Here is a 25,637-nt window from a genome sequence, read left to right on the forward strand (position 1 = left end):
GTCGGTGTGCATAGCCGGTCGGCGGAGGAGCGGACGGCCAGCCGGCGTCAGCGCGTGGGTCAGAGGAGCAACCTGTCACGGCCCCACGGGCTCCCTTGCTCCGGCTGCCGCCGTCGCTCGCCCGCCCGCGACGGCTGCCTCCGGCGGAAGGAGGTGGGTAGGTTGGGGGCGGGTGGGGAAGTTTACTATGGTCTGCGCGTCGCGCTCTTATAGGGACCGATGGTAACAGAATAATATTCTGTTATGGGTAACAGAATAGTCCAGCCTTATATATATTAGGATCTTTCCAACACGAGGTGCTTGCCAAAGGATAAAATGTAAAAGGAAAGGTGAAGATCACCATGACTCTTGTATAAGACATAAGTAAAAGATAGGCTCTTCGCAGAGGGAAGCAGAGGTTGTCATGTGCTTTTATGGTTGGATGCACGAAATCTTAATGCAAAAGAACGTCACTTTATATTGCCACTTGTGATATGGACCTTTATTATGCAGTCTGTCGCTTTTATTGCTTCCATATCACAAGATCATATAAAGCTTATTTTCTCCACACTAATAAGTCATACATATTTAGAGAGCATTTTTTATTGCTTGCAATATGACAACTTACTTGAAGGATCTTAATCAATCCATAGGTAGGTATGGTGGACTCTCATGGCAAAACTGGGTTTAAGGATATTTGGAAGCACAAGTAGTATCTCTACTTGGTGCAAGGAATTTGGCTAGCATGAGGGGGAAAGGCAAGCTCAACATGTCGGATGGTCCATGACAATATACTTTATTTCAGATATAAGAAAACATAACCCATTACATTGTCTTCCTTATCCAACACCAACTCTTTAGCATGTCATATTTTAATGAGTGCTCACAATCATAAAAGATGTCCAGGATAGTATATTTATATGTGAGAACCTCTCTTTCTTTATTACTTCCTATTAATTGCAACGATGACCAAAATTATGTTTGTCAACTCTCAACAACTTTTATTCATCATACTCTTTATATGTGAAGTCATTACTCTCCATAGGATCAACATGATTTCTTTATTTCTTTTTAATTCTTTTTTTTATTCCCTTAAGATCATAGCAAGATAGCAAAGCCCTTAACTCAACATTAATCTTTATTATATATAGCTCATGGACTCGATTACATAGAGGGACTATAAAGCAAAACTCAAAACTAAATCATACCAAAACTTATTCTACTAGATCAAGATATTACTAAAAGGATCGAACTAAGAAAAACGGTAAAGATAGAAGTGTGATGGTGATACGATACCGGGGCACCTCCCCCAAGCTGATACGACCCGTTGTAATAAAAACACTGAGGTTGTCGACGTTTCATCTGAAGCCGATGTTGTCCGAAAATACGAAGCATCTACACCGGAGTATCTCCGGCCAAGTAATGAAGATGAGGATACACTAGTTAATACTTGCATGCACGTTGATGCATCGCACATAATTAATATAGGCCAAAAGGAGAAACATGTCCAGGCTCAAGACAAGATGAGATTTACATCAGGACTTGACATGCGTACAATGATGCAAGAAATAAAGAGAGAAAAATATGAGATGGAAGCCAACCTAGAATGCTATTCTGTTCCAATTGTAGGAGGCAAAATTCATTCGGTGCATGCAACCAAGAATTATGGCTATTTACTTGGAGATATAAAAGGAGTTAAAGGAAGGTTTAAAGAAGGATTTATGTTCCTATTTTTACCACGCAAGGAACATGTACGGGAAGGAGATGTACGTGGCCATCTATCTCTCAAGGACTTGGGATGGGGTCCACCTACAGTGAAGATACATACAGGATGTTTGTTGCCGAGATGTAAAAGACAACTAATTAAATATAGTATAGAGTCCAAAATAGATTATAGTCTTAGTTTCCTTTTGACTTGTGCGTTGCATGTAGGGATAGATTACTTCTACGTGAGGGTAAGTTGATTAGTCGGGTCAGCTATAAGTAGTAGAGGATGCGATCATGTAAAGGCAGGTTATTTTATAAAATAGACACGGTGTGTTTTTAGGGTAAATACCCATATCGAGTTTTGGGGGAAGCTGTCTAAAAATCCCTAAGTTTGGAGGAAGCTTTAGAAAACCTCTGTGTTGCGATTTCTCTTCGTGGAAATTGTTTTGTGCGTGAGTACCCTCGTCGAGATTGGTTTTCTCGTGCTGAGCCGTAAGGTTCAAACCCTCTACTTCGTGTACATCGCGTCCACGGGCGAGAGGTTACTACTGCTGGTGGTGGAGTGTCGTGAAAGGTCGGGCCGCAACAACAGATCGGATCTCGCCATCGAGGTTTGGTCTTTATCACAAGCTTGGAAGTTGCCAAGGGGAGTGCCCATACCCATGTAATTATGTCTCCTTTGCTAGTGAAGAAGGTGGTGGTGATGATGGATAGTCGCACATCGAGCGTAGGAGCTCTTCGAATTTGCGAATAATGCCCTTGAGTGCGACGATATGATCCTTCAACAAAATATTTTCACGTGTGAGATACTTGTTTTGTATGCGAGCTAACTCAATCATCTTGAAAGCTTCAATCTCAGTTGGGGTACAGAGGTCGGGGATAGGTTGGATGGCTTCTTTTCTCCCGCCGGAGCTTGTTCCTCCATGGCCTTCTTGATCCTATCATCCTTGTTGATCTCCATGGGTTCTTCTCTCTTCAGCTCCACCTTCATTATCCAAGAATCGTTGCCTTCATTGTTGGAGGAGGGTGATGACATGATGCCTGGCCATGACAACTCTGACAGAAAACAGCTCAAAACAAAGATAGAGGATATTCGCATGATACAGTGGTCAAAACCTTCGGGAGATTATATAATGAATTTTTACCAACAAAAAGAAGTATCATGCAAGAAAACGGAGTCCGGAGAGCACACGAGGTGCCCACGAGGCAGGGGGCGCGCCCACCACCCTCGTGGATGCCTCGTGTCCTTCCCGGACTACTTCTTATTTTCCTATTTTCTTAAATATTCCAAAACAGAATTTTTTTACTATTATAACTGCTTTGGAGTCGGTTTACTTACCGTACCACATACCTATTCCTTTTCGGAGTCTGAAACATTTTGGAAAGTGTCCCTTATGTATTCCTCCGGGGTTACGGTTTCAATAACGTTGGTTTCAACATTTATAGGATTACCTGAGATATAATGTTTGATCCTTTGACCGTTCACCACCTTCAGATTTGTGCCTTTGAAGTTGTTGATTTTTATGGCACTGGAACGATAGACCTCCTCGATAACGTAAGGGCCTTCCCATTTAGAGAGAAGTTTTCCTGCAAAAAATCTTAAACTAGAGTTGTATAGCAACACATAATCACCTACATTAAACTCACGCTTTTGTATCCTTTTGTCATGCCATCTTTTAACTTTTTCTTTAAACAGCTTGGCATTCTCATAGGCTTAAGTTCTCCATTCATCAAGTGAGTTGATGTCAAATAACCTCTTCTCACCGGCAAGTTTGAAATCATAATTGAGCTCTTTAATGGCCCAATATGCCTTATGTTCTAGTTCGAGAGGTAAGTGACATGCTTTTCCATAAACTATTTTATATGGAGACATACCCATAGGATTTTTATATGCAGTTCTATAAGCCCATAATGCATCATCAAGTTTCTTGGACCAATTCTTTCTAGATTTATTAACAGTCTTTTGCAAAATTAATTTGAGCTCTCTGTTACTCAATTCTACTTGATCACTAGACTGAGGGTGATATGGAGACGCAATTCTGTGATTAACATCATACTTAGCAAGCATTTTACGAAAAGCACCATGAATAAAATGTGAACCACCATCAGTCATTAGGTATCTAGGGACTCCAAACCTCGAAAAATAACTTCTTTAAGCATCTTAATAGAGGTGTTATGATCAGCACTATGTAACACCCCAGATGTATCATGTCCCATTTTGGCTATATATCAACTTGAACTTCATCCAATTCTTGTGGGTTTTATCATGATTGGCCTCATCTTGTTTTGGTTATGTGTGTTATTCTTTTCTTTGTCATGCTCTCCTTACCATTTTGCATTTTTGCTTCTTGTCATGTGCCTTTCAGCCATCATATGTCATCATCATATAGTGCATTTTCATCTCATGCCATCTCATGTTGCATTTTGTCATTCTTGTTGTTGCCATGAGCATCATGGGCATGACCTTTCTTCCCCTTTTCAAACCATGGCAACATCACTTCTCCTCCTTCCCTCTACTTCCTTCTTTTATCAAGTGCTAATTTTCCTTTCTCTATTAATGTTCATCTTCCCCCTGTAAATCTTGCTCCTTGCCCTAAACCTCTCTGCTAAATATATCCTTATTTGAAGTTGTTTTGGTCAGGTTCAAAAATGACACAAGTTTGAATATAATTCAAACTTGTCTTATTTTTCTACCTCTAAAAATGCCCAATGCAATTTATTAAAATAGTGGATGATTCCAGGAGTTGGAGAATATTTTCTTTATGCTCCAACTCCTCTCCTTTTTCCCTGAGCTTTTCTGTTTCTATTTCTGTTTAAAAAAATAGAAATAAAGCAGCAGCCTGCAGCCAGCGCAGCAGCCCCCCCCCCCTGGGCCTCCCGCAGCCCAGCTAACGCAGCCCGCCAGCCCAGCCAACGCGCCAGCCACCCTGCTCGCGCCCTCGCCATTTCTCACCCGGTCGCCTCGCTACCCCGCAGCCCGTACGCCCACGTGGCACTCGTGACCCCACTAGCCAGCCACTGGCTACATCGCACCCGCCCCTCGCCTTTTCGTCAAGCTCGCGCCGGGGGCGCACATGGCCACGGCCGCGTCGGCGTCGTGCTCCACCCGTCGCCCTAGCCCCCCTTTTATCCCCTCTCCGTGTCCACACAACCCCTAGGGTTTCCCTCTTCCTCTCTTCGCCACCGCCAGGTGAGTAGAACCACCAGATCCACCGCATCCGCTCCGTCACGAGCGCACCTGAGAGCGCGCCTCGTCGCCGGCGTGCTCTCCGGCCACTCCCAACCCTGCTGATCGTGCCCTTCTTCTTCCTCGTCGTCATCTCCTTCCACGACGTCGACTACGGTGCCCCGGACGACGAGTTCCTCGACGTCCCCTGCTTCCTCCTTCCTCTCGATCAGAAACGCACCAAGGTTCAGAGCTCCGATTCGTCGCCGCCAGCTCGTCTCCGTCGACCACTTTCGCGTCCTTGGGTGAGCTGGGTAACGCACCTCCCTCTCCCATCCTTCCCATGGCATGTAGGCGCCCGTAGATCGCTTTCTGATCCATGTCTTTCTCGCGCACGTAGTGCTCCGGCGTTTTCTGAATTCGTTTATGCAGTGCTGTGCAGCCGTAGCGTGTTTGCGTGCCCCCGCTCTAGTTCCCCCCTGTCGTGCTCCCGCAGCTCGCTCGCGCCGCTCGTTCACGCTCCCGCGCGCACCCTGCCTTTCCCGGTGTCGCCGTAGCTGCTGCTGCCGTTCGCCGCGGACGCCATGGCCCCGAGTCGAGCAACTGCTCGAGCTCGAGCGCCCCCGCATCCCCTCGTAGATGCACACATCCATTCCCCTTTCCGCACGGCCGCCGGAGTCCCTGTGCCCACTGGTTGCCGTCGTTTCCCTCGCCGGCGCCGTCGTCTTCTCTGTTTGCAACAGAGTTGCTCGACCTGGTGCCTATCTAAAAGGAGCCGAAGCCCTTTTCCTATCAGAACCGCCTGCCTAGCCTAGTGGTTGCCGAAGCAGAGCCACACCGGGGAGACCCGGGTTCGATCCCCCGCGGCTGCATATTTCATCCCCCCCCCCTTTTTTCCATTTCTGTGCATTGTGCGTATGATAGGGTGGCCCCACCTGTCATCCTCCTTAGCCCATGTGTGTTTTTTTTATTTTATTATTTGTTTTATTTTGGTTCCCAGCGAATATACCATTTCTGGCATATGGAATCTGTCCTTTTCGGGCAAGTCCATTTCTGGACGTTTCCGATTATGGAATATGCCATTTCTGTCATTTACCATATAGGGCAGGTTTAACTTAATGCATTTGTGATGATTTTTCTACAGCAACCCTATCATATTATATATGTTTTTGGGGTAGAAAAATCCCACCAATCCAATGGTGGCATTAGTTTCTGCATTTGAGCAACTTCATAATCATGTTATCTCACTTCATATTGTTGTTTTGTCTCTTAGGTGTTTGTTCATGCAAATATGCTAGTTGATTGTTTTGCACATGAGTAGCTTCATTTTCATGCCTACTTCATGCTAGTACTTGTTCTATGCCATGACATGCCTGGTAGTGAGTTAATCAAGCCTGTAGAGATGCCATGATGAATCTGTTTCTGCTATGCCTAGTAATTCCACTAAGTCTGTAGAACCTGTTATCTTTTGCATCTTTGCCATGCTATTTTAGTCATGCTCTAGTGGCTTTTAGATTGAGCTCAATGTTCATGTTTCGTAGAGCATCTCCTGTACATCACTGCTATGCATTTTGTTCATATGTTTGGGTGCTATAGCTTATTTATACTTTGCATCCAAGTGGCCATGTTGCTGTTTTAGCAGTTTGCATCATATCTTGTCTTGCTTGTCTTTTGCAAACCGTGCATCCGAATCCGGTGATCTCTATATCGATTTCAACCGAAATCATATCATCTTTCTAGCGGCATACTTGGTTTGCCAATTTCATGCCTTGTTCATCATCTTTCCTTCCGAAGCACGCATACGCTTTGCATATCACCTCTCGCATATCATGACATGTATTGCATCATGATGCTTGTGCATTGCACCGTGATTTATTGTGGTTCCTTGCTTGTGTTCTTACTTTGGGTAGAGCCGGGAGACAAGTACGTGCATGAGGAACCAGTTGAGAACGTTTACGAGGATCAAGCCTTCGACAACTCTGAGAACCTTGCAGGCAAGATGACCATACCTTCGATATCACTTCTATTTTTGCTTGCTAGTACTCGCTCTATCGCTATGTTAGCTCTTCCCGCCATTGTTTACCATGCCTACCTATTGCCATGTCAAACCTCTAACCAACCTCTCCTAGCAACCATTGATTGGCTATGTCACCGCTGTTGCTCAGCCCCTCTTATAGCATTGTTAGTTGCAGGTGAAGATGAAGTTTGTTCCTGGTCGGAACATGGATATTTTGGGATATTACAATATTTCCTGTTTAAATTATTGCACCTTATATACTTGGTAAAGGGTGGAAGGCTCGGTCTTATGCCTGGTGACTTGTTCCACTCTTGCCGCCCTAGTTTCCGTCATACCGGTGTTATGTTCCTTGATTTTGCGTTCCTTACACGGTTGGGTGATTTATGGGACCCCCTTAACAGTTCGCTTTGAATAAAACTCCTCCAGCAAGGCCCAACCTTGATTTTACCATTTGCCACCTAAGCCTTTTTCCCTGGGGTTTTCGCGAGCCAGAGGGTCATCTTTATTTACCCCCCCCGGGCCAGTGCTCCTTCGAGTGTTGGTCCAACCTGAGCGATGTCCGGCGCCCCTTGGGCAACCAGGGTCTATGCCAACCCGACGTCTGGCTCATCCGGTGTGCCCTGAGAACGAGATATGTGCAGCTCCTATCGGGATTTGTCGGCACTTCGGGCGGCTTTGCTGGTCTTGTTTTACCATTGTCGAAATGTTTTGCGAACCGGGATTCCGAGGCTGATCGGGTCTTCCCGGGAGAAGGTTTATCCTTCATTGACCGTGAGAGCTTGTGATGGGCTGAGTTGGGACACCCCTGCAGGGTATACAATCTTTCGAAAGCCGTGTCCGCGGTTATGAGGCAGATGGGAATTTGTTAATGTCCGGTTGTAGATAACTTGACACTTACTTCATTAAAATGCATCAACCGCGTGTGTAGCCATGATGGTCTCTTCTCGGCGGAGTCCGGGAAGTGAACGCGCTTGAGTTATGTTTGACGTAAGTAGTTTCAGGATCACTTCTTGATCACTTCTAGCTTCTCGACCGACGCGTTGCTTCTCTTCTCGCTCTCAGTTGCGTATGTTAGCCACCATATATGCTTAGTGCTTGCCGCAGCTCCACCATATTACCCCTTTGCCTACCTATGAGCTTAAATAGTCTTGATCTCGCGGGTGTGAGATTGCTGAGTCCCCGTGGCTCACAGATTCTACCAAAACAGATGCAGGTGCCGAGGATACTGGCGCAGATGGTGCAACTGAGCTGAAGTGGGAATTTGATGAGGCCCTTGGTCGTTACTATGTATCGTTTCCAGATGATCAGTAGAGGAGCCCAGTCGGGGCGATCGGGGATCTAGCATTTGGGGTTGTCTTCTTTTCATTTGAACTTGACCGTAGCCGGGGAATGATGTATGATCTTAATTATGTATTGTGTGAAGTGGCGATTGTAAGCCAACTCTCTTTATCCCATTCTTGTTCATTACATGGGATTGTGTGAAGATGACCCTTCTTGCGACAAAACCACCATGCGGTTATGCCTCTAAATCGTGCTTCGACACATGGGAGATATAGCCGCATCGTGGGTGTTACAAGTTGGTAATCAGAGCCATCCCCGACTTAGGAGCCCCCTGCTTGATTGTTTGCTGGCGATGTTGAGTCTAGAACAAAAATGTTTTGAGTCTTAGGATTATATATATCGGAGAGTATGATTCTTTTTACTCCTCAGTCCCTTCGTCGCTCTTGTGAGGTCTCCTGACGTAGATGTTTTGACTGTCCTCTCCTCAAATTTCACTAAAAAAAATTTAGGATCACGCGGGTATCTTGGAATCGTTTCGATGGTTTTGTGACGAGAACATTGTTCTTGGTGCCTCCTGTCTATTTATGTGGCTTTGACCAGGGGAGTCAAGCTCTGAGGTGTTGTCGTCACAATTTTATCGTTGCAGTTCTAGAATACCTGAGCTTTGTCGACATCGAAAATCTCTTTTGTACAGTTGTTGGTGAGATAACCCCGATAACCCAGTACTGGGGCGAGCTCGGGAGTATTGCCATAACTCGTATAACAGATGCTTTTCGAAGGTTGAGGTACATGATTTCCGAAGGTTTCTTGGTTATGTGTTGACGGATGGATACAGCTGGATGTAGGGATTGTTAGTTTGGGTGAGATATATTGCTTCCCCTGTATCCCCAACACCTGATTGCATAACCAGAAAATTTCGGGAGTTTATAGGTGGGATTCAAGTAGCTCTAGCATTTCTTCCGCAGATATTTGGTTTGTGATTGGGTAATCCTTACCACTTATTTGTTCCAGTTGTACCTTGTTTATTTCATTCATCAATCTCTATTCAAGTGGCTTCTCACCTTAATGGACGTGTGATGTTTGCTTTGGAATTCATTCGTTCATCCTTGTTCGAATGTTTATTGTGAAGACTATATGTTGCAATTTCTATCCGATTGATTCGACTTGTCTATCTGTCTATCAAGATGCTAACGGATGTCACCCTCTTCAGGATGGTTTCGCCAATGCGTCAGAATCCGGAACGCAATGATGGGAGTCAGGCGAACCCTCCACCTCCACCTCCGCCTCCGGAGGCATGGCAAGCTTTGATGGCAGCTTCTAATGCCCATGCTCAGATGATGATCCAGCTCATGCAAGAGCGCAACCAAGGCCAAGGCAACCAAGGGAATCAAGGTCAAGGGCAGTTCAATCATCAGCCTCTATTTCCAACCCTCAACCAGTTCCTGGCAAATCAGCCGAAGTCTTTCAGCTACTGTGCCGAGGCCACAGACGCCGATGATTGGCTCGTGGATATCAACAAGCATTTTGAATGCAGCAATGTCAGGCCTGAGGACTATGTCAAGTTCGCTTCTTTTCAGCTCAAGGATCAGGCAGCTGATTGGTTCCAGCAATACAAGGATTCCAGAGGTGGTCGAGTGATTACTTGGACTGATTTCTGTCGGGACTTTAAAGCTCACCATATTCCTACCAGTGTTTGTTGAGAGCAAGCGTGAGGAGTTCCGCAATCTCAAGCAACGCAACATGTCAGTGTACGAATACAACAAGCAGTTTCAAAAACTTGCTCGCTTTGCTAAGCAAGATGTTCCTAATGAGAAAAGTATGATCTATCAGTTCAGAGGTGGCCTTAGAGAGGATCTGTAGTTAGCTCTCGTTCTTGTTGATCCTACTCAGTTTGATCAATTCTACAATATGGCACTCAAGCAAGAAGGTGCTCAGCTCAAGTGTGAGGCTTCTAAGAAGAGAATCAGAGATGCAGTGCAATCTTCTTCTTCCTCACAAGTGGCAGCTAAGCAGCAGAAGTTCTATCTTCCTCCTCCTCTATTTCGTCAGCCTTACCAGCAGAAGAACTCAGGTGGTCGTGGATCTTCCCACCCACCCAACCCAAGCTATCAGAACAAGTCTCAGCCTCAAGCTTCAAAGTCAAATGCTCCTTATCATCGTCCGCTCTCAGAAGTGACTTGCAACAAGTGCCAGCAGAAAGGTCACTACGCGAACAAATGCTTCAATCAAAGGCGCCTTCCTCCTCCTCCTCCTGTGAGATCTTAAAGCAATGCAGTGGTCAAGCATAATCCAAAGCATGCAAAGGTGAACATGCTGAATGCAGCTCAGGCAGAGGATTCTTCAGATGTGATCATGGGTAATCTCTCAGTTAATGATATTCCTGCAAAAGTCTTATTTGATACTGGTGCATCGCATTGTTTCATGTTAATACCGTTCTTTACCAAGCATGATTTCACTTCGGAATATTTGGATAGAACTCTAGCAATTGTTTCCCCGGGCAAGCACATGAGTTCTCGTTTGATGGTTACAAATGTCGGTATCAAGATGGGCGACTATAAATTTCTGTCTTCTCCAGTTGTTCTTGGCGATTCTAATATTGATCTAATTCTCGGGATGGACTGGCTTTCTAAGCACAAAGCTCAGCTTGATTGTGCTGCCAGGCAAATTCAATTGACACACCCTTCTGAGGATGTTATCATCTATGCCGCTCGTGATGAAACCATTCGGTTGTTTTCTCTCAATGAGAAGGGCGAATTGGATGCTATTTCTTAAATTCCAGTCGTTTGTGAGTACCAAGATGTCTTTCCAGAAGAGCTTCCGGGTATGCCTCCTCATCGGCCAGTCGAGTTCGTTATTGATCTTGAGCCTGGAACTGAGCCCGTTTGCAAGCGTCCATACAATCTTGGACCCAAGGAGCTGAAGGAATTGAAGAAGCAGCTCGATGAACAAGAGCGTCTGGGTTTGATCAGACCGAGTTCTTCCCCATGGGGTTGTGGAGTTCTTTTTGTCCAGAAGAAGGATGGCACGGACCGACTTTGCGTCGATTACCGTCCATTGAACAAGAAGACAATCAAGAACAAGTATCCACTTCCCAACATCAACGAGCTTTTCGAGCAACTCAAAGGGGCTAAAGTATTCTCCAAGCTTGACCTTCGTATGGGTTATCATCAGATTCGCATTCGTGAACAAGATATTCCCAAGACAGCATTTAGAACAAGCTATGGGTCTTATGAATATACTGTCATGTCTTTCGGCCTTGTCAATGCTCCTCCAACGTTCTCTCGCATGATGAACTTTATCTTCAACCCCTACACCAATGAATTTGTTCTGGTGTATCTCGATGATATTTTGGTCTTCTCCAAGAATAAGCAGGATCATGCCAAACATTTGCGATTGGTGCTCGACAAGCTCAGAGAGCATCAATTCTATGCGAAGTTTTCCAAATGTGAGTTCTGGCTTGATGAAGTTCTTTACCTTGGTCATATCATCTCTGCCAAGGGCATTGCTGTTAATCCCGCAAAGGTTTCCGCAGTTCTGAATTGGGAACCTCCTCAGAATGTCAAACAGCTTTGCAGCTTTCTTGGTCTTGCAAGTTATTGTCGAAGATTCGTTGAGAACTTCTCAAAGATTGCAAAGCCTCTTTCCAACCTCCTCCAGAAGCATGTCAAGTATGTCTGGACGCCTGAGTGCGATGTTGCTTTCAACACCCTCAAAGAGAAGCTAGTCACAGCTCCTGCTTTGACTCCTCCTGATGAATCCAAGCCATTCGAAGTATTCTGTGATGCTCCTTTTCAAGGTCTCGGTGCTGTGTTGATGCAAGAGAAAAAAGTTGTGGCCTATACCTCTCATCAGTTGAAGCCCAATGAAAAGAACTACCCCACTCACGATCTCGAGTTGGCGGCAGTTGTCCATGCATTGATAACATGGAGACATCTCTTATTGGGAAGGCAAGTGGACATTTTCACCAATCACAAGAGCCTCAAGTATATCTTCACTCAACCCAACCTTAATCTCAGACAAACTCGATGGGTCGAAATGATTCAAGAGTACAATCCGAGTATCGAATATACTCCTGGCAAGGCGAATGTGATTGCAGATGCTCTGAGCAGAAAGGCTTATTGCAACAGTCTAATTCTCAAGCCGTTTCAACCGGATCTTTGTGAAGCCTTCCGCAAGCTGAATCTTCAAGTTGTTCCTCAAGGCTTTCTTGCCAACCTCATAGTCTCTCCTAGTTTGGAAGATCAAATTCGTGAGGCACAACTCCTGGATACCATGGTGAAGAAGGTGAAACGTGGTATTGACAAGGGCATTCCTAAATACAAGTGCTATCGTTTGGATGACAAAGATACTCTTTTCTTCGAGGATCGAATTGTGGTTCCTAAGGGTGATCTGAGAAAAGTCATCATGAATGAGGCACACAATTCCCTCCTATCCATTCATCCTAGAAGTACAAAGATGTACCATGACCTCAAGCAGTCATATTGGTGGACTCGAATGAAGCGAGAAATTGCTCAATTCGTGAATGAATGTGATGTCTGCAGAAGAGTGAAAGCAGAACACCAACGACCAGCTGGTCTCCTCCAACCTCTTGCTATTCCGGAATGGAAGTTTGACCATATCGAGATGGACTTCGTGACTGGTTTTCCTAAATCCAAGCGTGGAAATGATGCTATCTTCGTTGTCATTGACAAGCTTACCAAAGTGGCTCATTTTCTCCCTATCAAAGAATCTATCACAGCAGCTCAGCTGGCAGAGCTATACACCTCCAGAATTGTCTTGTTGCACGGCATTCCACAATTGATATCTTCAGATCGTGGAAGCATCTTCACTTCTAAGTTCTGGGACTCCTTTCAGACGGCCATGGGCACCAACATTCGTTTCAGCACAGCTTTCCATCCTCAAACAAGTGGCCAAGTCGAGCGAGTCAATCAAATCCTTGAAGATATGCTCAGGGCTTGTGTCATCTCTTTCGGTATGAAGTGGGAAGATTGTCTTCCATATGCCGAGTTTTCCTACAACAACAGCTTCCAAGCGAGTTCGGGCAAGGCCCCATTCGAAATTCTCTATGGCAGAAAGTGCCATACTCCTCTCAACTGGTCTGAGACAGGTGAACGCCAACTTCTTGGCAACGACTTGATCACAGAAGCCGAAGAAATGTGCAAAGTCATTCGTGAGAATCTCAAAGCCGCGCAATCGCGCCAAAAGAGTTACTATGATAGCAAGCACCGTGACTTGGCTTTTGAAATCGGAGACCATGTCTACCTCCGCGTCTCTCCAATGAAAGGCACTCGTCGCTTCGGTATCAAAGGGAAGCCTGCCCCTAGATACGTGGGCCCTTTCAAGATCATTGGAAAAAGAGGCGACCTCGCCTATCAACTTGAGCTTCCATCCAACTTTGCAAACGTGCACGATGTGTTTCACGTGTCACAGCTTCGCAAGTGCTTCAAGACTCCTGAGCGCACTATCAACTTCGAAGAAATCGACCTCCAAGAAGATCTCTCTTATCATGAGCATCCCGTTGCTATTCTTGAAGAAACCGAGCGCAAGACTCGCAACAAGTCAATCAAATTCCTGAAAGTGAAGTGGTCACACCATTCCGACCGAGAAGCCACCTGGGAGCGCGAGGATCACCTCCTTTCCGAATATCTGGAGTTCTTTCAGTCCTAGATCTCGGGACGAGATCCTCTTGTAGTGGAGGAGAGTTGTAACACCCCAGATGTATCATGTCCCATTTTGGCTATATATCAACTTGAACTTCATCCAATTCTTGTGGGTTTTATCATGATTGGCCTCATCTTGTTTTGGTTATGTGTGTTATTCTTTTCTTTGTCATGCTCTCCTTACCATTTTGCATTTGTGCTTCTTGTCATATGCCTTTTAGCCATCATATGTCATCATCATATAGTGCATTTTCATCTCATGCCATCTCATGTTGCATTTTGTCATTCTTGTTGTTGCCATGAGCATCATGGGCATGACCTTTCTTCCCCTTTTCAAACCATGGCACCATCACTTCTCCTCCTTCCCTCTACTTCCTTCTTTTATCAAGTGCTAATTTTCCTTTCTCTATTAATGTTCATCTTCTCCCTATAAATCTTGCTCCTTGCCCTAAACCTCTCTGCTAAATATATCCTTATTTGAAGTTGTTTTGGTCAGGTTCAAAAATGACACAAGTTTGAATATAATTCAAACTTGTCTTATTTTTTTACCTCTAAAAATGCCCAATGCAATTTATTAAAATAGTGGATAATTCCAGGAGTTGGAGAATATTTTCTTTATGCTCCAACTCCTCTCCTTTTTCCCTAAGTTTTTCTGTTTCTATTTCTGTTTAAAAAAATAGAAATAAAGCAGCAGCCTGCAGCCAGCGCAGTAGCCCCCCCTGGGCCTCCCGCAACCCAGCTAACGCAGCCCGCCAGCCCAGCCAACGCGCCAGCCAGCCCGCTCGCGCCCTCGCCGTTTCTCACCCGGTCGCCTCGCTACCCCGCAGCCCGTACGCCCACGTGGCACTCACGACCCTACCAGCCAGCCACTGGCTACAGCGCACCCGCCCCTCGCCTTTTCGTCAAGCTCGCGCCGGGCGCGCACATGGCCACGGCCGCGTCGACGCCGTGCTCCACCCGTCGCCCTAGCCCCCTTTTATCCCCTCTCCGTGTCCACACAACCCCTAGGGTTTCCCTCTTCCTCTCTTCGCCGCCGCCAGGTGAGTAGAACCACCAGATCCACCACATCCGCTCCGTCCCGAGCGCACCTGAGAGCGCCTCGTCGCCGACGTGCTCTTCGACCACTCCCAACCCTGCCGATCGTGCCCTTCTTCTTCCTCGTCGTCATCTCCTTCCACGACGTCGACTACGGTGCCCCGGACGACGAGTTCCTCGACGTCCCCTGCTTCCTCCTTCCTCTCGGTCAGAAATGCGCCAAGGTTCAGAGCTCCGATTCGTCGCCGCCAGCTCGTCTCCGTCGACCACTTCGCGTCCTTGGGTGAGCTGGGTAACGCACCTCCCTCTCCCATCCTTCCCATGGCATGTAGGCGCCCGTAGATCGCTTTCCGATCCATGTCTTTCTCGCGCTCGCAGTGCTCCAGCGTTTTCTGAATTCGTTTGTGCAGTGCCGTGCAGCCGTAGCGTGTTTGCATGCCCCCGCTCTGGTTCCCCCCTGTCGTGCTCCCGCAGCTCGCTCGCGCCGCTCGTTCGTGCTCCCGCGCGCACCCGGCCTTTCCCGGTGTCGCCGTAGCTGCTGCTGCCGTTCGCCACGGACGCCATGGCCCCGAGTCGAGCAACTGCTCGAGCTCGAGCACCCCCGCATCCCCTCGTAGATGCACGCATCCATTCCCCTTTCTGCATGGCCGCCGGAGTCCCTGTGCCCACTGGTTGCCGCCGTTTCCCTCGCCGGCGCCGTCGTCTTCTCTGTTTGCAACAGAGTTGCTCGACCTGGTGCCTATCTAAAAGGAGTCGAAGCCCTTTTCCTATAAGAACCGCCTGCCTAGCCCAGTGGTTGCCGAAGCAGAGCCACACCGGGGAGACCCGGGTTCGATCCCCCGCGGCTGCATATTTCATCCCCCCCTTTTTTTCCATTTCTATGCACTGTGCATATGACAGGGTGGCCCCACCTGTCATCCTCCTTAGCCCCTGTGTTTTTATTTATTTATTTTATTATTTGTTTTATTTTGGTTCCCAGCGAATATACCATTTCTGGCATATGGAATCTGTCCTTTTCGGGCAAGTCCATTTCTGGACGTTTCCGATTATGGAATATGCCATTTCTGTCATTTACCATATAGGGCAGGTTTAACTTAATGCATTTGTGATGATTTTTCTACAGCAACCCTATCATATTATATATGTTTTTGGGGTAGAAAAATCCCACCAATCCAATGGTGGCATTAGTTTCTGCATTTGAGCAAGTTCATAATCATGTTATCTCACTTCATATTGTTGTTTTGTCTCTTAGGTGTTTGTTCATGCAAATATGCTAGTTGATTGTTTTGCACATGAGTAGCTTCATTTTCATGCCTACTTCATGCTACTACTTGTTCCATGCCATGACATGCCTGGTAGTGAGTTAATCAAGCCTGTAGAGATGCCATGATGAATCTGTTTCTGCTATGCCTAGTAATTCCACTAAGTCTGTAGAACCTGTTATCTTTTGCATCTTTGCCATGCTATTTTAGTCATGCTCTAGTGGCTTTTAGATTGAGCTCAATGTTCATGTTTCGTAGAGCATCTCATGTACATCACTGCTATGCATTTTGTTCATATGTTTGGGTGCTATAGCTTATTTATACTTTGCATCCAAGTGGCCATGTTGCTGTTTTAGCAGTTTGCATCATATCTTGTCTTGCTTGTCTTTTGCAAATCGTGCATCCGAATCCGGTGATCTCTATATCGATTTCAACCGAAATCATCTCATCTTTCCAGCGGCATACTTGGTTTGCCAAGTTGATGCCTTGTTCATCATCTTTCCTTCCGAAGCACGCATACGCTTTGCATATCACCTCTCGCATATCATGACATGTATTGCATCATGATGCTTGTGCATTGCACCGTGATTTATTGTGGTTCCTTGCTTGTGTTCTTGCTTTGGGTAGAGCCGGGAGACGAGTACGTGCACGAGGAACCAGTTGAGAACACTTACGAGGATCAAGCCTTCGACAACTCTGAGAACCTTGCAGGCAAGATGACCATACCTTCGATATCACTTCTATTTTTGCTTGCTAGTACTCGCTCTATCGCTATGTTAGCTCTTCCTGCCATTGTTTACCATGCCTACCTATTGCCATGTCAAACCTCTAACCAACCTGTCCTAGCAACCGTTGATTGGCTATGTCACCGCTTTTGCTCAGCCCCTCTTATAGCATTGTTAGTTGCAGGTGAAGATGAAGTTTGTTCCTGGTCGGAACATGGATATTTTGGGATATCTAAATATTTCCTGTTTAAATTAATGCACCTTATATACTTGGTAAAGGGTGGAAGGCTCGGCCTTATGCCTGGTGACTTGTTCCACTCTTGCCGCCCTAGTTTCCGTCATACCAGTGTTATGTTCCTTGATTTTGCGTTCCTTACACGGTTGGGTGATTTATGGGACCCCCTTAACAGTTCGCTTTGAATAAAACTCCTCCAGCAAGGCCCAACCTTGGTTTTACCATTTGCCACCTAAGCCTTTTTCCCTGGGATTTTCGCGAGCCCGAGGGTCATCTTTATTTACCCCCCCGGGCCAGTGCTCCTTCGAGTGTTGGTCCAACCTGAGCGATGTCCGGCGCCCCTTGGGCAACCAGGGTCTATGCCAACCCGACGTCTGGCTCATCCGGTGTGCCCTGAGAACGAGATATGTGCAGCTCCTATCGGGATTTGTCGGCACTTCGGGCGGCTTTGCTGGTCTTGTTTTACCATTGTCGAAATGTTTTGCGAACCGGGATTCCGAGGCTGATCGGGTCTTCCCAGGAGAAGGTTTATCCTTTGTTGACCGTGAGAGCTTGTGATGGGCTGAGTTGGGACACCCCTGCAGGGTATACAATCTTTCGAAAGCCGTGCCCGCGGTTATGAGGCAGATGGGAATTTGTTAATGTCCGGTTGTAGATAACTTGACACTTGACTTCATTAAAATGCATCAACTGCGTGTGTAGCCGTGATGGTCTCTTCTCGGCGGAGTCCGGGAAGTGAACACAGTTGAGTTATGTTTGATGTAAGTAGTTTCAGGATCACTTCTTGATCACTTCTAGCTTCTCGACCGACGCGTTGCTGCTCTTCTCGCTCTCAGTTGCGCATGTTAGCCACCATATATGCTTAGTGCTTGCCGCAGCTCCACCATATTACCCCTTTGCCTACCTATGAGCTTAAATAGTCTTGATCTCGCGGGTGTGAGATTGCTGAGTCCCCGTGGCTCACAGATTCTACCAAAACAAATGTAGGTGCCGAGGATACTGGCGCAGATGGTGCAACTGAGCTGAAGTGGGAATTTGATGAGGCCCTTGGTCGTTACTATGTATCGTTTCCAGATGATCAGTAGAGGAGCCCAGTCGGGGCGATCGGGGATCTAGCATTTGGGGTTGTCTTCTTTTCATTTGAACTTGACCGTAGCCGGTCTATGAGTGTATTTGAATGATGTATGATCTTAATTATGTATTGTGTGAAGTGGCAATTGTAAGCCAACTCTCTTTATCCCATTCTTGTTCATTACATGGGATTGTGTGAAGATGACCCTTCTTGCGACAAAACCACCATGCGGTTATGCCTCTAAGTCGTGCTTCGACACGTGGGAGATATAGCCGCATCGTGGGTGTTACACACTACTAGTTGGAATAGCTTCTGCCCACTTAGTAACGTAATCAACAACAACTAAAATGTGTGTATAACCATTAGAGGAAGGAAACGGTCCCACATAATCAAAGCCCCAAACATCAAATGGTTCAATAACGAGTGAATAGTTCATAGGCATTTCTTGACGTCTACTAATATTACCTATTCTTTGACATTCATCACAAGGCAATACAAACTTACATGCATCCTTGAAGAGAGTAGGCCAATAAAAATCGGATTGCAATACCTTATGTGCAGTCCTATCTCTAGTGTGGTGTCCTCCATAAGCCTCGGAATGGCACTTGCATAGGATTTGTTCCCGTTCATGCTCAGGTACACAACGCCTAATAAACACCATCTACTCCTTCTTTATAAAGGTGTGAGTCATCCCAGAAGTAATGTCTTAAATCATAGAAAAACTTTTTCTTTTGCTAATATGTGAAACTAGGTGGTATAAATTTAGCAATAATGTAATTAGCATAATCAGCATACCACGGAGCAGTACAAGAAGCATTTATGACAGCTAATTGTTGATCAGGAAAGCTATCATCAATAGGTAGTGGGTCATCAAGAACATTCTCTAACCTAGACAAGTTGTCAGCAACGGGGTTCTCAGCTCCCTTTCTATCAATAATATGCAAATCAAATTCTTGTAGTAGGAGAACCCATCTAATAAGTCTAGGTTTAGCATCTTTCTTTTCCATAAGATATTTAATAGCAGCATGATCAGTGTGAACAGTTACTTTAGAATCAACAATATAAGGTCTGAACTTATCACAAGCAAATACAACTGCTAAAAATTCTTTTTTAGTAGTAGCATAATTTCTCTGGGCACTGTCTAGAGTTTTACTAGCATACTGAATAACATTTAATTTCTTATCAACTCTTTGTCCTAGAACAACACCTACAACATAATCACTAGAATCACACATAATTTCAAAGGGTAAATTCCAATCAGGTGGCTGAACAATAGTCAAAGCTTTCTTAAGTATTTCAAATGCTTCTACACAATCATCATCGAAGACAAAAGGAATATCTTTTTGTAAGAGATTAGTCAGAGGCCTAGAAATTTTAGAGAAGTCCTTAATGAACCTCCTATAAAAACCGGCATGACCAAGGAAACTTCTTATACCTTTAATGTCCTTGGGACATGTCATCTTTTCAATAGCATCAACTTTAGCTTTATCAACTCCAATACCTCTTTCAGAAATTTTATGCCCTAAGACAATGCCTTTGTTAACCATAAAGTGGCACTTCTCCCAATTCAAGACAAGACTAGTATCTTCGCATCTCTGCAAAACTCGATCAAGGTTGCTCAAGCAATCATCAAAAGAAGATCCATAAACAGAGAAATCATCCATGAAAACCTCACAAATCTTTTCACAAAAGTCAGAGAATATAGCCACTATGCATCTTTGAAAGGTAGCAGATACATTACATAAACCAAAAGGCATACGTCTATAAGCAAAAGTACCGAAAGGGCAAGTAAAAGTGGTCTTTTCCTGATCCTCTGCTGACACAGGTATTTGAGAGAAACCGGAGTAACCATCTAGAAAGCAAAAATGTGTATGTTTGGATAATCTTTCTAGCATTTGATCAATAAAAGGCAAAGGGTAATGATCCTTTTTGGTAGCTTTATTTAATTTGCGGAAATCAATTACCATCCTATAACCTGTAACAATTCTTTGTGGGATCAATTCATCTTATCATTAGGAACAACAGTAATACCTCCCTTCTTAGGGACACAATGGATATGACTTACCCACTGACTATCAGCAACGGGATAAATTATACCTGCCTCCATGAGCTTTAGTATTTCCTTTCTTACCACTTCTTTCATCTTAGGATTTAACCGTCGTTGGTGATCAATAACTGGTTTGGCGTCTTTCTCCAATTTTATTTTGTGTTGGCATAGAGTAAGACTAATGCCCTTAAGATCATCAAGAGTATATCCAATAGCAGCACGGTGCTTCTTCAGAGTTTTCAATAATCTCTCCTCTTCCTGCTCTGAAAGGTTAGCACTAATAATAACAGGATATATCTTCTTTTCATCAAGATAAGCATATTTAAGAGTATCAGGTAGTGGTTTAAGCTCAAACATAGGATCACCCTTGGGTGGTGGAGGATCCCCTAAGATTTCAACAGGCAAGTTGTGTTTCAAAATAGGTCCCTGTTTAAAGAATACTTCATCTATCTCCCTTCTTTTATTCATAAACATATCATTTTCATGGTCTAGCAAATATTGTTCTAAAGGATCATTAGGAGGCACGGCAATAGAAGCAAGACCAATAATTTCATCCTTACTAGGCAATTCTTTATCATGGGGTTGTCTGCGAAACTTAGCAAAATTAAACTCATGAGACATATCCCCCAAACCAATAGTAACAACATCCTTTTTGCAGTCTATCTTAGCATTAACGGTATTCAAGAAGGGTCTACCAAATATAATGGGACAGAATTCATCTTGTGGGGAACCAAGAACAAGGAAATCAGTAGGATATTTAACTTTCCCGCAGAAGACTTCAACATCTCTAACAATCCCAACTGGTGAAATAGTATCTCTATTGGCAAGCTTAATTGTAACATCAATTTCTTCTATCTCCGCAGGTGCAATATCATGCATAATTTCTTTGTATAAGGAATGAGGTATTGCACTGACACTAGCACCCATATCACATAAGCCATGATAACAATGATCTCCTATTTTAACAGAAATAACAGGCATGCCTACAACAGGTCTATGTTTATTCCTATTATCTGGTCTAGCAATTCTAGCAGCTTCATCACAGAAGTAAATAACATGCCCATCAATATTATCAGCCAAGAGATCTTTAACCATAGAAATACTAGGTTCAACTTTAATTTGCTCAGGTGGCGTAGGTGTCTTAGTATTACTCTTACGAACCACAATTAAAGCTTTAGCATGATCCTTTATCCTAACAGGGAAAGGTGGTTTCTTAATATAAGTAGTAGGAACAACTGGATCATTATAAGTAATAGTCTTTTATTCAACTTTAATAGGCGCAACTACTTTTACTTCAGTGGGAGGATTATATTTAAACCAATTCTCCTTAGGGAGGTCAACATGAGTAGATTCATAGAAAGAAGCTACTATCTCAGAGTCAAGTCCATATTTAGTGCTAAATTCACGAAAAGCATTGGTATCCATAAAAGATTTAATCAAACTTAGGTGTCATACCTGACTTCTTACCTTCGTCGAGATCCCAATCTTCAGAGTTGCGTTTAATTCTTTCCAATAAATCCCATCTGAATTCAATAGTCTTCATCATAAAAGATCCAGCACAAGAAGTATCAAGCATGGAGTGATTGTTGAGAGAAAGTCGAGCATAGTTTTTTTGAATAATAATTTCTCTTGAGAGCTCATGATTGGGGCATGAATATAACATTGACTTAAGCCTCCCCCAAGCTTGAGCGATGCTTTCTCCTTTGCGAGACCAAAAATTATATATATAATTACGATCACGATGAACAAGATGCATATGATAAAACTTCTGATGAAATTCCAATTTCAATCGTTTGTAGTTCCATGATCCCATATCATCACATAGCCTAAACCATGTCAATGCATCTCCCTTCAAAGATAAAGGGAAGACCTTCTTCTTGACAACATCATCGGGCATACCTGCCAGCTTAAATAATCCACAAACTTCATCCACATAGATTAGGTGCAAATCGGGATGCAATGTTCCATCTCCTGTAAAGGGATTAGCTAGCAGTTTCTCTATCATACCCGAAGGAATTTCAAAGTAAACATTTTCAGTTGGTTCAGTAGGTTGAGGAGCAACTCTTTGCTCTACTGGTCGGGGTGAAGATACCCCGAACAAGCCCCTCAAAGGATTACGTTCCATAGTAACAAGTGACAGTAAATTTCAGCACACTATATAAATTTTTTCTTACCAAGTTCCACTTACCAAAGGCGCTTCACTCCCTAGTAACGGTGCTAGAAAAGAGTCTTGATGACCCACAAGTTTAGGGGATCTATCGTAGTCCTTGCGATAAGTAAGAGTGTCGAACCCAACGAGGAGCAGAAGGAAATGACAAGCGGTTTTCAGTAAGGTATTCTCTACAAGCACTGAAATTACCGGTAACAGATAGTTTTGTGATAAGGTAATTTGTAACAGGTAACAAGCAATGAAAGTAAATAAGGTGTAGCAAGGTGGCCCAATCCTTTTTGTAGCAAAGGACAAGCCTGAACAAACTCTTATATGGAGAAAAGCGCTCCCGAGGACACATGGGAATTATCGTCAAGCTACTTTTCATCACGCTCATATGTTCGCGTTCGTTACTTTGATAATTTGATATGTGGGTGGACCGGTGCTTGGGTACTGCCCTTTCTTGGACAAGCATCCCACTTATGATTAACCCCTATCGCAAGCATCCGCAACTACAAAAGAAGTATTAAGGTAAACCTAACCATAGCATGAAACATGTGGATCCAAATCAGCCCCTTACAAAGCAACGCATAAACTAGGGTTTAAGCTTCTGTCACTCTAGCAACCCATCATCTACTTATCACTTCCAAATGCCTTCCTCTAGGCCCAAATAATGGTGAAGTGTCATGTAGTTAACGTTCACATAACACCACTAGAGGAGAGACAACATACATCTCCTTAAAATATCGAATGAATACCAAATTCACATGACTACTAATAGCAAGACTTCTCCCATGCCCTCAGGAACAAACGTAACTACTCACAAATCATATTCATGTTCATAATCAGAGGGGTATTAATATGCATAAGGATTTGAACATATGATCTTCCACCGAATAAATCAACTAGCATCAACTACAAGGAGTAATCAACACTACTAGCAACCCACAGGTACCGATATGAGGTTTTGGTACAAAGATTGGATACAAGAGATGAACTAGGGTTTGATAGGAGATGGTGCTGGTGAAGATGTTGATGGAGATTGACCCCCTCCCGATGAGAGGATCGATGGTGATGATTTCCCCCTCCCGGAGGGATGTTTCCCCGGCAGAACAGCTCCGCTAGAGCCCTAGATTGGTTCCGCCTCATGGCGGCGGAGTTTCGTCCCGAAAGCTTGCTTATGATTTTTCCAGGTTAAAAGACTTCATATAACATAAGATGGTCACCGGAGGCCTGCCAAGGGGCCCACGAGGCAGGGGGCGCGCCCAGGGGGGTAGGGCGCGCCCCCCACCCTCGTGGACGGTGGGTGGCCCCCTCTGGAACTTCTTCCGCCCAATATTTTTTATTAGCTCCAAAAATTACTTTCGTGGAGTTTCAGGACTTTTGGAGTTGTGCAGAATAGGTCTCTAATATTTGTTTCTTTTCCAACCCAGAATTCCAGCTGTCGGCATTCTCCCTCTTCATGTAAACCTTGTAAAATAAGAGAGAATAGGCATAAGTATTGTGACATAACGTGTAATAACAGCCCATAATGCAATAAATATCGATATAAAAGCATGATGCAAAATGGACGTATCAAGCATCATCTAAGGGGATTGCATTGGCATCATGATTAGAAACAACAGACCCATCAGGACATACCAGAGTGGCAGTGTTATTATTCTTATGTTGTAGTGTGGCCACAGAGTGAAGAAAACCTGGAATTCTCACTTCATAAAGGCACCCATTTAGTTTTGCCCTCTATTACCGATAGACTTTCTATGCTGATGCAACAAAGTCAAGTGGGCCTCAAGATCTTTCCTAAGAGCATATTCTGAATTTTTTAGTAGAGTCAATCAGGGCAATCAGAGGATTGACATCAGTAATATTCCTCCTTAAGAATAGATAAGATTTTGGTCCAAGTTTTAAGAATTTTTTGAGAATCTCCATTTTTTTGCATTAATCCTCTTAGTAGCATCTGCACAGTGAATGCTCTTAGTCCAAGCCGACTTCACTAAAGGCAGAAATTGGCCATGATCCATCCACCAATTTTCAAACCTTAAAATGTTGCTCTTGGGCATAGAGGTTTTAGGATGCGTTTGGTTGAAGGTGTCGTATGAATGGGTTGGGACCGTTCAATTTTTTTGGGATTGAACCATTCAATTCATGTGTTTGGCTGAATATAAGTGGTGAGCTAATTATTTAGGACGGGACCACCAGTCATGCTCACATAGTCATGCATGCAAAGGGTGGCCATTTGATTCGACCGATTTGGTTGGGTGGAACGGTTCAGCATCTTCATGGCATATTCTCTTTTTTTGGCTCGAACCATTCATGTGCTTTATAACCAAACGTGTCTATTTTCTGAACGATCCCAACCCATTCATGACCGCCCTTGCAACCAAACGCACCCTTAATGTGAATAACATGAGGCACACGGTGAGAAGCTATCATAGCTAAAGTAAAGGGTAAAGCACTATAATGTCTAGGATGTTACGTGAAGAACCAGTCCAGTCTCTCTAAAAAAGGGCTAGATTGCATATTGCTCCAGATGAATTTCCCGCTTTGAAGTGGGATATCAACGATACCAAGTTGACTAATTACTACATTGGAATGCAACATGTCACTGAAATTCCCTCCAGGTTTTCTTCTATCATCAAAGCTTCCAATGAGGTGAAATCTCCTAGAAGCAGCCAATCTACATCATCAGGGATATGAGTACCATCGAAGCAACTAAGGAATTCTGATTTTTCATCATCCTGTCATGGAGCGTGGATGTTTGGGAGAGTCTAACATTTCCCACATTTTGTTTGATTGAAGCACTACATATATTGCAAATTCATTATGAAAAAAGAGCTCTCCTTTGTATTGAAACAACGAGAATTCCACCAGATCTAACAACAAATGGAAAAAGGGAAGGAATCAAATACTGGACGATAAAATTTCCTAATGAAGGGTATATTAATATGCTCTTTTTAGTTCCCCAGAAACACACCACAGTGCAACCACTCTCTTCAATCTTGTTTTGAATATGCAACCATTTATCTGGGGAGTTCAAACCTCAATATTTTAATTAAGAACTTTCCAGGATTATGTTGTCATTGAAGAATTCCTAAAAAAGAAGTTGACATTGCAAGAAACCACAAGCCATTGCATTAGACAATGGATCAGAGACTGAGTAGCACTAGGACTTGGAATAGGACCAGTGCTAGGATAGGATCAAAGCCTAGATAGGATCAGGCATAAGCAAGTAAACATTCAAATAATGCATACAACAAACGTAGAGGTCATAACCAAACCTGACATAGGATTGGTATATGCTA

The sequence above is a fragment of the Triticum dicoccoides genome, chromosome 7B (assembly GCF_002162155.2).
Source record: "Triticum dicoccoides isolate Atlit2015 ecotype Zavitan chromosome 7B, WEW_v2.0, whole genome shotgun sequence".
NCBI classification, from domain to species: domain Eukaryota; kingdom Viridiplantae; phylum Streptophyta; class Magnoliopsida; order Poales; family Poaceae; genus Triticum; species Triticum dicoccoides.